Here is a 10,230-nt window from a genome sequence, read left to right on the forward strand (position 1 = left end):
CAATGTGGAGTTTCCTGGGACGCTCAAGTTTGGGTGTGGCTGGAGTGTCCCCTATGGGTTGAGATTTAATCCTCATTACTCCTGGTGGGGATCAAGATGCTGGAAATACAATCCTGATGCCCAGGGGGAGGGCCTTTGGGAAGTGATCAGAATTAGGTAAACCCATCAGGATGGAGTCCCCGTGGCTGAGTGCTGGGAGCTTCTTAGGCCAGAGCCCAAAGACCCTGGTTTGTATACCCAGCACCCCCATAAAAGCCAGGCACGGCAGCACGTGCTTCTAACCTCAGCACTAAGCAAGAGGAGACAGGCAGATCCCAAAGCAATCCAGCCCAGCCAAATTAACAAGCTTCCGGTTCAAGGAGAGACTCTGCCTCAAAAATAATAAATAAATAAGTAAACAAGTAAATGTATTGAGTGATGAAGGAGGGACACATGATGCTGACCTCTGGTCTACACACACACACACACACACACACACACACACACACACACGCACGCACGCACACACCACATCCATACAGCCAACACAACACACTGCAATCTCCCCTCACCCTCCTCCCAACACAGGACCAGAAGGTTCAGATCAGGTGAGGTCTCTCTCCTTCAACACAAACTGTGAACTTACTGATTGATTCACTGATGTTCTGTTGTAGTAACTCAAAACAGACCAATAAATGAGAGTTTGGGACAGAAATGTTGGCACAAGACTCAGAAGTAGACTCTGCCCTAGAGATCTGCCTTGAAAGACAACATCAGCCAAACCAATCCACCACAGCCTAAGACATCACTACTGGGAACCTGCACAGTGACAAGTCAAAAGTGTGTTCTGGGCACCAACAACTTGGCTTCATGTGAAAACTTGCCAGAAATTCAGTTCACACCAGATGTGTAGTGGCATACACCTGTGAACCCAGAATTCAGGAGGCAGAGGCAAGAGGATCACAACTTTGAGACCAGCCTGAGATATACATAGTAAGATCTTGTCTCAAAAAGAAATAAAATAGCCGGGCGGTGGTGGCGCACGCCTTTAATCCCAGCACTCGGGAGGCAGAGCCAGGAGGATCTCTGTGAGTTCGAGGCCAGCCTGGTCTACAGAGCAAGAGCCAGGACAGGTACCAAAACTACACAGAGAAGCCCTGTCTCAAAAAACCAAAAAAGAAAAAAGAAAAGAAATAAAACAGGGCTGGAGAGATGACTCACTGGTTAAGGGCACTGGTTGCTCTGGCAGAAAACCAGGGTTCAGTTCCCAGCACCCACATGGCAGCTCACAACCATCTGTAACTCCAGTTCCAGGGGATCCAACGCCCTCTTCTGGCCTCCACAGGTGCATGGATGTGATAGGCAGAAATGCCAGGCAAAACACCCATACACATAAAAATTTAAAAGGGGCTTTTCTTTTTTAAATAAATAAGCAGATACAATAGGGATGGAGAGATGGCTCTGTGATTAAGAGTGCCTGTTGCCTTTCCAGAGGACCCGAGTTTGGTTCCTAGAACCCACCACAACTGTAACTCCAGCTCTAGGGGATCTGATGCCCTCTTCTGGCCTCACTGGGCAACTGCACACATGAGCACGCATATAGACACATATAACTTAAAATAAAAAACAAATCTTTACAAAATAAAATAAAATAGTGGCTGTGATGATGGTTCAATGAATAATGCACAAGCACCTATGATCTGTGGTGATACATTGTGTCCCCCAATATATTGTGCACCCTAATAAAGCTTATCTGAGGATCAGAGGACAGAGCCAGCAACTAGATTAAACATAGAGGCCAGGCAGTGGTAGCACATGCCTTTAATCTTAGCGTTCAGGAGGCAGAGATCCATCCAGATCTCTGTGAGTTCAAGGCCACACTGGGAACAGAGCCAGGCAGTGGTGGGACACAACTTTAATCTCAGTACTGGGAATCACACGCACCTTTAATCCCAGGAAGTGATGGCAGGAAGCAGAAGGAAGCAGAAAGGTATATAAGGCGTGAAGACCAGGAACTAGAGGCTTTTAAGCAGTTCAGCTGAGATCCCTTTCGGGTGAGGACTCACGGGCTTTCAGTCAGAGGATTCGTGGAGTTAGCAAGGTGAGGTTAGCTGTGGCTGGTTCTGTTTCTCTGGTCTTTCAGCTTTCACCCCAATACCTGACTCCCAAGTTTGTTTTTTATTAATAAGACCTTTTAAGATTTGTGCTACAACGTTCAATCCCTAAAACCATAGAAAAATGTGGGGTGTGATGGCACATGCTTATCATTCCAGAGCAAGAGAGACAGAGACATGGGGATCACTGAGATCTCCCAATCTCCCCTCAGTGGTGAGCTCCAGACCAATGAAAGGCCCTGTCTGAAAGAAGGTAGACAGTGTTCCTGAGTATGACGCCCAAGGTTGCCTCTGGTCTCTGCACACAAGTACACCTGCACACATACACAAATGAATATGTGCACACACACTGAAAAAATGAAAAAAAAATAAATAAAAATCCTTATTTTTAAAGAAGTAAAACTCCAGACCTCAGAAAACTTGGGAACTACTGAGCACGAGATGTGAAGCCGGGCAGAGAAAGTGGAGAGGAAGAGTCCAGCTGGGGACCTCTCAGGCCTGCTTAGTGCAAGAGCTGTAGCCCTGGGCTCTGCGGCCTGGAGAAAGGGCGTGGGAACCACCTGGGCTTTGTTTCCACACTGATGCCCAGGCCCCGCCCCCAGAGACAGGGAGGCAAGGGCATTTTGAAAGAGCACCCAGATGATTAGAATAATCAGCCAGGCCTGCCTGCGGTGAGATGGGAAGGTCCAATGCCCTCCTTGAGAACTATGACTTCATTGAGAGAAAACGTTGGTTGGAGGGAGAGGACACGGAAGATGTGACGGGAGAAGGCCCTTGAAGGAAGGAGGGCGGAAACAAGGGCACATGAATCACAGCTTTCTAGACACGGAGTCCGCTCGAGTTCTGGATTATTCTCCATAGCATCAAATCCTACTGTATGCATAACTGCCAACAAGGTGGAATGTCCGCTAGCAGAACCGGGCAGGGCACGGCACCCGCCAGGCTCCTGTCTCCTGTTCTTTATGCTTGTGTTGTTTAAAGGCGGGAACACGGTGGGGGTGGAGCTCAGGGGTCCCCCGGGAATACGGTGGGGGTGGAGCTCAGGGGTCCCCCGGGAACACGGTGTGGGTGGAGCTCAGGGGTCCCCCGGGAACACGGTGTGGGTGGAGCTCAGGGGTCCCCCGGAACACGGTGCGGGTGGAGCTCAGAGGTCCAGCACTTACTTGTCTAGCATGCACAAGGTTCTAGGTTTGATACCCAGCACCAGGAGGAAAACAATACACAAGCCAGGAAGCAACGATGACCCTGCCTGATGCTTCTGCCTCTCTGGCTGTCCTCTGATCTCACCCCCTGGCAGCGCACTCCACAGCAAAGCACTTCCTGTGGGCGCGATAAGTCTCAGGTCCTCCCCTATCGCTGGGACTTTATCTCTGCCCGCAGCAGAACACAGCAGCCCAGAGGACCAGCGTCTGTCTGCGGTGCAGAGTGAAGAGGAAGGCAGGCGGAGAGGGAAAGGGCCGGGCGGTGGGTGGCGCACACCTTTGACCCCAGCGCTCGCTCGGGAGGCAGAGGCAGGCGGATCTCGGTGAGTTCAAGGCCACAGAGCCTGTCCTGGAACTTGCTCTGTAGACCAGACTGGCCTCAAACTCACAGAAATCCGCCTGCCTCTGCTCCTGAGCGATGGGGTTTAAGGTGTGCGCCACCACCGCCGACTATATACATATATATAATATATAGTATTTATGTGTGAGTGTTTTGCCTGCCTGTACGTCTGTGCACTATGTGCCTGCAGGCCAGAAGAGGGCGGGCGATGGCTCCCTGGAACTGGAGTTACAGATGGTTGTGAACCACTATGTGAGTGCTGGGAATTGTAACCGGGTGCACTAAGAGCAGCTAGTATTCTTAAGGGCCAAGCCATTGCTCCAGGAAGGTGGTGTGTTTGAGGGTACTAGACACATCGGGTGAACTGTGTGAAGCCTCAGCTTTTTTGGTTTGTTTTGTTTTAAAACAAAATGTTTTTAAAAATGTATGTGCTGTGTATGTCCATGAAGACTAAAGAAGGTATCAGATCCCCTGGAGCTGGACTTACAGGAGGCTGGGAGCTGCCCAACACCAGTGCTGGGGATCCAGTTCTCTGGAAGAGTAGCAGTGCTCTTAACCATGAACCCATCTTTCCAACCCCACTTACTGATATTTTTTTTTTTTTAAGGCAGGGTCCAATGTTTCTCAAGCCAACCCCAAACTCATTATTATAGCCGAGGGCGACCTTGAACATCTGAATCTCCTGCCTCCGCTTCTCAAGTGCTGGGATGATAGGTGTGTGCCACCATGCCCAGGACATCTGGGAGCAGGGATCAAACCCAGGGCCTCTTGCATGCTAGACAAGTACTCTATCAGCTGAGCTACACAGGCACCCCCAGCCCTTCCATGGTTCTTTTTTCCCTCTCCTGGAGCACTTTAGGCCCCTGAAAAATGAGAACTAAAAGAGCCGCAGAGCTGAGCGTGTGCTCGTTACTCTAGGTCCACTGTGCATTCTGGGCACCAACACACTCGGCCCTTGCTCTTAGGCAGGGCAAGCAGAGTGAACACTCCTCAGTCATGGAAACAGGGGCACAGTGGGTGGCTAAACAGCTTGCCCAGGGTCCCATAGTGGTAAGCGACAGAGCTGGGACTCCAAGCCTGGCCCCAGAGCCCACAGAGCCAACATCATCCAGATGAAGTTACTCTAGGTACAGTGCTGAGTACGTGGTGGCTGGTGTCATGTCCTGACAACACGGAGCACATGAGCCAGCCTTGATTCCAGGGACTCCGTCCGTCCGTCCCCAGATCTGCCACCCACACCCTCCCATTCTGAAGCCTGGTGTCCTGGTGCCTGAGGTAGAGGCCTGAAGCCGGCCTTCACTGGAGGGGACCCCATCCATGATTAGTGTTGTTCACAGGCAGGCACAAGGAGGCTGAGCAGAGCCGCACTGGTAGCCGTGGATGGTGTGGGGTCTCTGGGCTCCCAGTCCTGTGACCTTGGGACTTTCTCAACCAAAGGTGCAACTGCCTTTCCTCCACATCTGATGAAACTCATTCATTCTTACCGGGGCGGACTGGGGATTAAAGGACATGCCGCCCATGGCCAAAGCCACACACCCAGAAGGCTGTCCTGTAAGCCTCCTCCCCTGCCTGGGTCAAGTCAGCTTTCCAGAGAGGCCACACAAGGCCCTGTCGACCTATCTCCTCACAGGACAGGGTCCCCCAGAGGACCTTTGGGCACCTGGCTCAGCAGCTCAGAAAGGAGGCCAGGAGACAAGTGGGGTCCCAGGTCAGAAGACCCTGGGCAGCAAAAAGAAGGTCCCAAACTACCATACCTCTACTTTAAAAAAAAATCATTTGTATTTCTTTTTTCATATAATTTGTTTTTTAATTTTTATTTTATGTCTGTAGTATGTCTGTGCACTGCATGTGTGCAGCTCCCAAGGAGGCAGAAGAGGAACTGACCCCACAGGACTGGAGTTGTGACAGTTGTGTGGTACCATGTGGGTGCTGGGAACTGACCTTCGGTCCCCCTAGAAGAGCAGCCAGTGTGCTTACCTGCTGACTGCTGAGCCAGCTCTCCAGCATGCACACACCTTTGAAAGGAGAACGGATGGCCCAGTGGGTAGAGCTGGAAGTTTCCAGCACCCTGGCAGCTCACAACTGGAACTCCAGCTCCAGGGGATCTGATGCCCTCTTCTGGACCCTGTGGACACTGCACTCTGTGCACACAACCTCATCCAAACACAGATAAATTTTTAAAAAAAAAATTTTTTTTTTTTTTAAAGAACTTCTGGCCAGGCGGTGGTGGCACTCTCCTTTAATCCGAGCACTCAGGAGGCAGAGGCAGGCAGATCTCTGAGTTCGAGGCCAACCTGGGCTACAGAGTGAGTTCTACAACAGCCAGGGCTACACAGAGAAAACCTGCCTTAAATAAATAAATAAACAAACAAATAAATAAGAAAAATAAAAAAAGGAACTTCTGACTAACACTGAAGTGCTCTTCTTCAGGAATTAAGGATGTGGGTCTTGGAATCGGTTGAGCCTGGGTTAGAACCCCATCCCTCTACTTCCAGGCTGTGTGGTTTTCAACAATTTACTTAACTTCTCTGAATCGGGGTAACAGGAACAATAATTCTTGCCCTGGTGCAGAGAGACGCATTCAGGGCTGGCAGCTATTGCTTGCAGCTAGGTTTTATTACAGTCCGGCTCTGGTACAGCACTGGAATATTCTAATAAATACAGTGTGTGTTCTCGTCACTCCGTCAGAGACGCTCATCCACACAACTCATCCACAACACTGACTGGAGTCCACAACTCCACATCCGTTACACAAACCCCACCATGTACTCACCAGGAACCTGGCCCTTCTCTGCCCTTAGCCCTCACAGCAGCTAAAGCATGACTGTTCCTAGTCTCTTTTCACAGCGCATGCATAGAGGCGGTGTGTGTGTGTGTGTGTGTGTGTGTGTGTGTGTGTGTGTGTGTGTGTGTACCCTGAGACAGGGATCCTTCTGGAAGCTCTGAGAATCTGAACACACCCCTCCCCCGCCCCCCGCCCCCCCCCCCCGCGCGCGCGCGCACACACACACACACACACACACACACACACACACACACACACACACACTAGAGGAGGCCAACTCAATCTCCACTGTCATTTCTATGGCAGCCCCGAGCTGGGCCCCAAGTGTCCCCTGTCCTCCATCCCCAGGACAAAGGCTCTCAACCTGGCTTTCATGCCAGCTGTGGTTGGGGAAACCCCTGCTGCCTGCAAAAACCAACTTGACTTTGAAAAGGAAGAGACGGAAGCCAGAGGGAAGGGTGGCCGGGCCCCTCCCTGTGGGGGCAGGTGCTAAGTAACTCTATAAACCCTAACTAACGATGCAATTACAGCCATAAACAGAGCCCAGGAGGGATCAGGGCCAGAAGCCAGACCCTCAAAGGGCAGCCAGGCAGAGGGTAGGTCGCCTCCCACCTACTTCCCAGCATTCAGGAAATGGGGTGGGGGCAGGTGGCGGCTCACTGGTGATGGGATGGGCGGGCACTGGACACCCCCAGGGGTGCCTGAATGAACGCTTGCCTTCCCTGGCCCACTCCCTGGCCACCCCTGACTGAGTCACCAGGCCATCAGCCCTAAATGCATAGTTGTTGCCTCTCTGTGGATTCAATGTTCACCTCATTCCATGGGGCCTGGAACCAAGAGACCTGGGTCTCCATCTAGCCCCACCTCCTAGGTGGACAGGGAATTAGTATTCGGCTGCAACAGGCCCTGTAAAGTGTAAGCAGTATCGGCTCCTCTCACACAGGAGAACCCCAAAACAGACCTGCCTTCATCACATGCTCTGTTTCTCAACTGTCCTATAACTAGGAGGCCAGCCAAAAGAAGGGAACCAAAAGAGCCGAGGGAAACTGAGGCACAGTAAAAGCTCCAGAGGCAGCAACCCTTCCCCTTCTACGGCCTCTCCTGGCTGGACGGTCACTACGGCTGGCTCTCTTTGCGGGAGGGCAGAGCCTGGGGAACGGCCACTAGCTCCCCGGCCACCGAGCCCGGCCTCCGTTCGGATCTGCCAGCATCTGCACCTGGCCGCCCTAGAGGAAACTGGAGATCCGCACCCCCCACCTCACCCCCCAACAGTGCCTGGTCTGGGCCAGCGGAATCCGGGTCGGGGAGGGTGTAGGGGCCTCAGGCCCCGTCCCAGAGGCTCCCCTTCCCTGCTACATCAAGCAGCCCCTCACTCCGGGTCGGGGAAGGTGGAAGCCACACTTCCCCGGTGGACGGAGCCCTCAAGTTTAGTCCTGCGACTGTCACACAGAACAGTCCTCTGCAGGACAAGCGAAAGCTGACGCAGGTTGGGGAAGGGCGCCGTGGCGAGGGGCAGGCGCAGAACGGAGGGCGGGGGCCGGGGGAGCGCTGGCGCAGACCAGCCCCACCCGGGCCGGCGCCCTCCCTTCCTCCCCAGGGCGCGGGGCTGGGGCGCGCCAGGCGGCTGCGGCGCGAACCTGCTCGCGCAGCCCGGAGCAGCTCCGGGCAGCGGTGCGTGAAGCCAGAACCCAGAGCACGGCGGGGGCCGAGGGGCGGAGACCCAGGTGGCATCCGCCAGCTCCCTTCCAGGAGGCGCTGGGCGGAAGAGGCGACGGGGTCCGGAGTTGGGGGCTGGGGGAGACGAAGGCACTGACCTGGCGGGGCGGGCGGGCCAGTCTGGGGTTGGACGGTGCAGAGAGAAGGGGGTAGACAGGGACAAGGGGGCGTATTTCCCGGAATTGGGGACCAAAAGGGTGGCTCAGGGAGGAGGGCAGCCGACTGGAAGCTCAAGGAAGCAGAGAGCGAGACGCACAGAAGGTGGGACCCGAGTTGGGGTTCCCTAGGGTGGTGGGATAATGCAAGAGGATAAGTTTGCCAGGGACACCAGGGGCTGAAATCAGGGGTGTCTTTCTGCAAGAGACTAGGAGGAAGACGGGCACCGAGGGAGGGAGGGATGGGACGTCCACACCACCCCCGGACACAGCAGCCCAGCCCACGGGGCGTGGCGCCTCTCCGGCCCTCCCACTCCCCCCGCGACCATCCAGGCTGGGCCTGGCCCCGCCGGCCTTGATACTTGCACACCTCCCGGGGCCTCGGACTCCCTCCCCCGAGCCCCCCGCCCCCGCCGCATCGGGGGAGGGGGAGCGAGCTCAGGGCCCGAGCGTCCCTCAAAACTTCTGGCAAGTTCACTCCTGCGCCTCCCGCCCTAGCTCCGCTCAGCTTCCCCGGGCCAGGAAGGCCCGTGCCCGCCCCGGCCACTCCCGCCCCGGTTACATAAGGTCGCGGGGAGGCGGCCCCCTGCCCGGCCTGAAGGGAGGGGCCCGAGGGGCTCCCCGGCTGACGAGCTGCACCGCTGGGGCCACGCGCCCGGTACCCAGGGCTGCACCGGCTGCGGATGGGTGGCGGTGCGGTGCACCCTGTCCTGCTCAAGTCTGTACCCCCGTCCACCCACCCCACCTGTCTCGGGCACCCACAGGATGGGAAGTGCGGAGCTGGCATTCCCCAGTCCCCCGTGCACCCCTTGCCCCCTAGTCCCGCTCACCTCGCTTTGAAGGTCAATCTGTCCGCCGCCGGCGCCCTGTGGTTCCGGTAACTTGTCCCAAGTTCGGGTGCCGGGCCCCCGATCTTCGCCCGCCGCCCGCTCTCGGGCTCCTCGGGCTACGCGCAGCCAGCCAGGCCCGCCCCGTCCGTCCTTCCCGCCGCCGTCGGCGCCGTCGCCGTTCTCTGCGTCCCGCCCGCAGCTGCCGCCTCCGCTGTCACCTAGCCCCGCGCCCGGCGCTCGGGCTCCGGCTGTCACTCCGCGCCCACTTCCCGCTGCGCCCGGCAGAGGGCAGCACCCGCCCCCTGCGGACCGCCCCCGGAGGCCTACCGCGGCGCCCGCTGGGAAACGTAGTCCCTGCCCCCGCCGCGCGGGGCTCGCCGGGATTTGCAGTTCTACTCTGCTGGCCGAGGTTCAAAGGAATCAAGTTTTTACTTTAAACGTCTGACCCCTTTTCCCTTTTCAGATTTTCGTTCTCTTCCCTATCAGTGATGTCCAGAGCTAGGACTTACTACATTATGACATCTTGTGAAAGGACTAAGCTACTTTTCCAAGAATGTGAGAAAGATGCCGGGTCCCAGGCGGTCCCTCCTGGTTTATACAACAGGAGACACTCAGAATTGCCAGCGTCAGACTGAGGAGTTACCTTGTCCTTTCATAACTCCACTTGGAGAGACTTTTGACTTCTTTGTTTAATAATAATAACAATAATTGTTGTTGTTCTATTAATTATTATTATTTTAGGATTAGCCAGTATGAAGCAGAACTGTAGTTTATTTTAAAGTATATGTGTAAAAAATATATAATTATTATTTATATATAAATAAACACACACATATATATATATATATATATATATATATATACATATATATGTTTGGTTGGTTTTGTTGACAGGGTTTCTCTGTGTAGCCCTGGCTGTCCTACTCACTCTGTAGCCCAGGCTGGCCTCGAACTCACAGAGATCCTCCTGCCTCTGCCTCCCGACTGCTAGGATTAAAGGCCTGTGCTACCACTGCCCGACTTAAAAATATAGTTTTAAATATATATTTAAAACACAGAGGTTAAGACAAAGAGATGATCAGGGAAAGAATAGGCCCATCAGAGAAATT

At 54.3% G+C, this 10,230-nt stretch overlaps 1 protein-coding gene across 1 annotated transcript in view; it reads right to left on the reverse strand.

Annotated features, from left to right (window-relative positions):
• Nucleotides 1-9,261, reverse strand: part of Tfeb (transcription factor EB) — a 51,288-nt gene extending 42,027 nt beyond the window's left edge. Inside the window, exon 1 of the mRNA XM_006994005.4 lies at nt 9,122-9,261. The gene's annotated coding sequence lies outside the window, so the exon portion shown is untranslated. The remainder of the gene's footprint in view (nt 1-9,121) is intronic.
• Nucleotides 9,262-10,230: the final 969 nt, after the last annotated feature.

The sequence above is a fragment of the Peromyscus maniculatus genome, chromosome 21 (genome assembly GCF_049852395.1).
Source record: "Peromyscus maniculatus bairdii isolate BWxNUB_F1_BW_parent chromosome 21, HU_Pman_BW_mat_3.1, whole genome shotgun sequence".
NCBI lineage: Eukaryota > Metazoa > Chordata > Mammalia > Rodentia > Cricetidae > Peromyscus > Peromyscus maniculatus.